The sequence below is a fragment of the Ursus arctos genome, unplaced genomic scaffold (genome assembly GCF_023065955.2).
Source record: "Ursus arctos isolate Adak ecotype North America unplaced genomic scaffold, UrsArc2.0 scaffold_7, whole genome shotgun sequence".
Taxonomy (NCBI): Eukaryota; Metazoa; Chordata; class Mammalia; order Carnivora; family Ursidae; genus Ursus; species Ursus arctos.
This window is the reverse complement of record NW_026623089.1, coordinates 69689788-69695787: the sequence shown is the minus strand read 5'-3', so window position 1 is coordinate 69695787 and position 6000 is coordinate 69689788.

Genomic DNA, 6000 nt, shown 5'->3' with positions numbered 1-6000 from the left:
GCAGCATTGTTGTGGCAATGTCTGATTAAAGAAAAAGGCTAGCTCCCTTATGTCCCATTCTTTCAGGGGCTTACTAAGTGACTTCATGGCTGGTCATTGAAACCTATTCTGGTTAAACAAATGGGCTCTGTGAGCTCAATGGAGAGGTCGTTCCAGATACTGATTGTGAATTTCAAAAAGGCTGGAGCGGGTGTGCTATGCCTCAAGAGAGTTACTCTCCATCAGGGTTTTCCAGACCTAAAGAATCTTTTCCACTCCCCCACTCAGGGAGCTGCACAGAGGCTCAGTAGAGACTGGATAGTAGAAACAGTAGCTGTTTCTTATCGGGGCTATAAACTGGAACTCTATTGTGTACCGAATTTAATTAGTAGAAGCTCAAAAGTAATCCACTGTAGCAAAACATCATAGATGATGAAGAACTTTAATTTCTAGTTCTTAGTTTTAAATGCTTAAAACACTTCCCAGATTCCTGTATAAGAGTAACAGACCAGGACAGAGGAAAGTGTGGATATATACGGAGTCCTTAACGTGCTCATTGATATATACAAAATTTTGAGGATGGATTTCTCATAAGTGAAGTAGAAAACAACCTGGCAACAGCCTAAGAGCATTGGGATTCCCTATGGTTGAGCTGTTTGGAAATATGTAGTGTTTCCTGCAAACATCTATTATTAATTCTACTAATGTTAATAAAATCATCCATATAGCATACACTTCTGAGTTCCCATAAGAGTTAAAAGAGTTTCTATTTTTAGTCTTGACTTTTCTGCCTGATTGCTTTTCATCAGAAATCCACACTGCACCCTCTCTGCCAGACCTTGGCCAGGACACTGAAGTGCCCTCCCTATTGATTCTTTGCTGTTTGTGCTGTTGCTTGCTGGATTGATCGGGTCGCATTGCTGTATTGAAAGCAGCCCGTTCTCAGTTCCATTAGCTAATTTTACGAGCGTTGGCGCCCGTGTGCAGTCCCGGGTGGGATTCTAGGGCCAGCCTGTGTCCACCTGTTCTGACAGTGTGAAATCGCCCCTGCTCTTGCTCTTTGTAAGCTGTGCAGATAGAGGTCTGCTGCCTGCCCTGCCCTGGAGTTCCATCGTGGTGCTTTGTGAAGAAGGGACACTTGCTCTGTGGGATGTGTGGCATAAGTTCCTTCTAGCCAGAACTTAGTCTCTATTAGTCTTGCTAGGGTATTATTCATGATTTGGGCTCTACCTGACTCTGCAGCCTTATCTTTTGCCACGGATATTAAGGGACATACACACTTTACGCCCTGCTTACGTCTGTGCCTCACCCGTATTTACCTAGCTGTCTATCTTACGCACTTACGTCCCCAAACTCTATCCAGCATAAGTAGTAATCTCAAGGGGTCGATGAAGGCAGTCTGCTCTGCCTCTCCCAGCCACATGGCCTTGGGCAAGTCCCTTGATAATTACTTATTAGAGCCATAGAACATTCTGCAGATTGTAAGTTGCTTTCACAAACCTGTCCCTGACAACCCTGGGGACCAGAGTTTCATAGCTTTTTATGTATTTTGATTGAACGTAGCACTTGACATTGAAGGAACAGATGTCCTTCTTCCTGTCTCTGCCTTCAGAATCTTTGAATTCATCCTGTGCTCGGAAGTCTTGATCACAATTTTTTTTTAAGCTACCTTTCGGCATCTAAAATTCAAATAGCATTTTCCTGTAGGATAAAAGAGAGCAGAACCCGGGTTATTTGCTAAGTTCTTAGAAACACCAAGCCAAATGCTCTGCAACAGATAAAACCTAGAATTTAGGGGAAGTCTAGAATAGTCTAGAAATCCAAAAGTAACCTGTAAAAGCTTTTGATGCAATAATGTCCTCAGGTGAGCCGGATCTGGGGACAGTTAAATGTCTAAATGGGCTATGGACTTTAAATAGTTGCTAAAGGTAAGATGTGATTTAAAAAAATTAAGCTTTGGATTTCCATAGGTGGTCACTGGGCAGTAGCTGCTGGATGAGTCAATATCCAGCCCTAATGGTATCATTTATACAAAATTTATGATTTTTATGCAGTGATTAGTTTTTTGTGGACGACTTATTTAAACAAAATTTGTTAACAAATGGAAGTAGCCTAATTGCTGGAAAGGGGTACTAATTGAGAGCCCATAGTGAATGTAGCACGTGCACACCCACACCCACACCCACACAGGGATGGTCTGGTGCAATGATCAGCAGGGCTACCCACACGGCACAGGTATTTGCGAAATCCTAGACAAGGGTTGAACTACCAGCATCCCCACGGGCTGCCTGCTCTACACACTCCAGATTATAAAAGAAGGTGTTCCACAAATTCAACGGGGATGAAATCAGGGAACGGGGAGAGTGAGGGAACGCCGAGTAGGTACACCTAGTCGGTATAATTGAGTTGACAGTTCTCACAAATGCAGATGCAAGAGAAGATTGGTCAGGGGATTAAAAAAACCAAACTCTACTTCCTGATAAAGAGGTGTAAATTGAAAAAAGAACACCATAGGGGCGCCTGGGTGGCTCAGTCGGTGAAGTGTCTGCCTTCGGCTCAGGTCATGATCTTGGGGTCCCGGGATTGAACCCCGCATCGGGCTCCCTGCTCAGTGGGGAGTCTGCTTCTCCCTCTCCCTCTGCCCTTCGTTGCCTCACTCGTGCTCTCTCTCAAATAAATAAAAAATCTTAGAAAAAAAGGAACACCATAGTGATATACCACTAGCTTTTCTTTCTTTATACCCAAATTTCCCCCTTCTTGCTAGGAGGTCCACCAAACTAACTCATTTCCTGAACTTCCAGCAGAAGTGAGACGAGCTCCTTCCAGGACTCTCCTCTCTGGCCTGTCAATGAGCATCGCCATCTTGAAATTGCATGTTGAAGACGAAGAGCCACACGGCAGGGGTCTGGGTCCCAGAGTCGCTGCTCCAGGGAGAGCCCTCTGGCGACCAGGAGTAGGTTTTGGACATGAATGAGTTTGGGCTACTCACCAGGCACATGTCCGATGGCACCTGGTGTCCCACAATGCCCCCTCTCCCCTCAGACATACTGCTGCCCCACATACTGTGGGCATCAACAGGGTCCTATAAGACCCTGGGTTAACTGTAGCTCCCCCCCCCCCCCAGCCTCTGAGATTAACCACATCATTAGCATTCAGTAGATTCTTAAGGAATTGAAGAGATTAGGTGGCCGGCTGCTCTTCTATTTCTAATGAGGAGTAAACACTGGGGATTCCTGGAATGTCCTTCTGCAGGTTTTTAAGTTCCTCTGATTTTTTCCTTATGGTGAAGAACCTCTTCTTTAGGAAGCCTTTCTGTGGAGATACAAAGACAAGTCAAAAGCTAAGTAGGTACACTTAGCTTCTTATATCCTCCGGTCACTCTCAGAGAGGAAGCGCCTGGGAGTTCCCCCAAGCCATTCTCAGGGAGATTCCCCAGTGTTGGGGTTCCCGCTGGGGCCACTCTCCTCCACCTCGGGCTCCTGCTATTACTGTTACTGGCGCTCCTACTACAACTACATTATTGTAGTATTGCATTATTGCTGGCTTGAGGCCTTATGGGTATTCCCAAACTTCCCCAGGAAACATACTCTTTTTTCAATAAGAGAAAAAAAATTTTACCATTTTTTCTTCTGAGCTAAAATTCACAACGCATTACATTGTAACTACATGAAATCTCATGTCCTATGATTTTAGTAACTCATTTTTTTATAATTAGAGAAGATGAACCTTGGCTGACGTTTACCAGTATCTTAACTCAAAAAAAGGTTTTTTTTGGGGGGGCGCCTGGCTGGTTCAGTCAGTGCAGCATGCAACTCTTGATCTCAGGGTCATATATGTTCAAGACTCCTGTTGGGTACAGAGATTACCTAAAAAAAAAAAAAAAAAAAAAAAAGGAAAGGGTTTTCTTGAGAATTTGACCGTGCTAAATATAAGAAAAAATAGGTAAGGGAAAATATCATTGTTCAAACTTTCTTTAAAAATATGTTTGAAGCATTGTGAAGAACATCCTCTTTATAGATCATTGACACTTTTCTTATAAATCATTCCTATTCATTCTTTAAAGCAGTTTGACCTAAGAGTCCTGCTGGGCCATCACAAGCCCAGCTGCATGGGAGGGATCTGTGGGAGTGTGAGCTGGATCTGTTTGGAAACGGGCAGCAACCACCGATCTCCACACTGGGAGGAGGCTGGGGCTGCGGCAGGGAGCCCGGGGACAGCTGGTCGACGCGGTCCTCCAGGGTCTGGCGTGCCTTGCTCCAGAGCCAAAGTCCTGGGAGATGGCAGCCTGCCGGCCAAGAGCAGTTCAGCCCTCCCTCCCTCCCCTGGACTGTGGTGGGTCCGAGATGGAGCATCTGTTCCTTTCAGCTTCTGAAACAATGGAACAAGCTGTTTCAAATAGGGATCACATGGTGAGCAGCCAGAAACAAGCCAACGACCCAGGAAACGTCCTCTCTGCTTATAAGGTTTTGGCAAAGGAATTTCAACCCATTTTGTGTGGGGCAACCATTTATCTATCTATCATCTATTTATCCATCTATCTATCGATCATCTATTTTTACCATGTATTTTTCAAACCACTTTATTGAGCTGTAATCCACACGCCATGAAATTCTCCATTTAAAGTAACGATTCATTGAATTTTAAAATATTCACAGAATTGTGCAAGCACCACCACATTCCAATTTTAGGACAAACCATTTATTTTCAAAATTGAATATGCCGAACTCCCTATTCTGCATCCTTGGCTAGATTTGGAAACACACCTGTTCTCCAGGGTGGGGGTGGGGGGGGTGTCTCTGGCAACAGTTTCTTCTCTCCTGAGTCTCTTTATCCTGACCATCTGCATAGCAGATGTGAGCAGGAATGAGTTCCTGGAGACAGCTCTGGTGGCTGTGGCCAGGCAGCGGGTCACCAGGCGTCCTCTGGCTCCGCATGACCAAACTCTGACAGAGAAGGTAGGACTGGAGGCTCTGAGAGTCTTTGGCGCCTTGATCAGCAGCAGAGGCCCCTTGTCCTCTTTGTACCTTCTGTCTTCACTCTTACTCTTCAAAAGGAGTGAAAATAGAATCCTTTCAATGCTCCCAGACTGGCCTCTAGAGGGCAGACGATTCCCCAGACAGAGCGGGGATGGAGGCTGTTTCCCAAAGTCACCCCATGGTTCCCCTGGGAGGCACTCTTTTCTGGGATGTTCTCTTCATAGATCCCTTCCAGGTTGGCCGCAGCTCATCCCAGTCCTTGAAAGCTGCTTGGGGTGGGAATGGGAGGCTGTGGTTTGTATCCTTTCTGGAAAGAAACCTCTCAAATTTCCCCGACCTTATTCCTGAAAGGAGCATTACCCGTTCCTGAGAGCTTTGACCTTTTTATTTCACATATCTTACCCTTCAAAGTTTTTTTTAAATGATAAAATATACATCAAATTTACCATAGAAGCATTTTTAAGTGTACAGTTCAGGGGCACTAAGTGCATTCACATTGTTGGGCAGCCATCACCACCATCCACCTTCCAGAATATCTTTATTTTACAGAATTGAAACTCTGTCCCCACTGAATGGTAACTTCATTCCCAGCTTCTAGCAACCACCATTATACTTTCTGTCTCTACGAATTTGACGATTCTGGGTACCGCATATAAGTGGAATCCTGTATTTGTCCTTTTGTGACTTATTTCATTCAGCATTATGTCTTCACGATTCATCCATGTGGTAGCATGGGTCAGCATGCCCTTCTTTTTTTTTTTTTTTTAAGGCTGAATACTACCCCACTGTGTGCACACTTGGTTTATCTAGTCAGCCGTTGGTGGACACTTGGATGGCTTCCGCCCCTTGGCTCTTGTGAATAAGGCTGCCGTGATCAGAGTGTACAAAATATCCCTTTGAGCCCCTGCTTCCGATGCTTATGGGTCTTCACAGTCTTTTGTGCCAAATGGGAGAATAAGGTGTATCTTCTCCAGTGCTGGGTTTCCCAATGTTTTCATGTCATGGCTTTGCATAGGAAATGTTTGTTTGGCCCCCTGAGGAAACG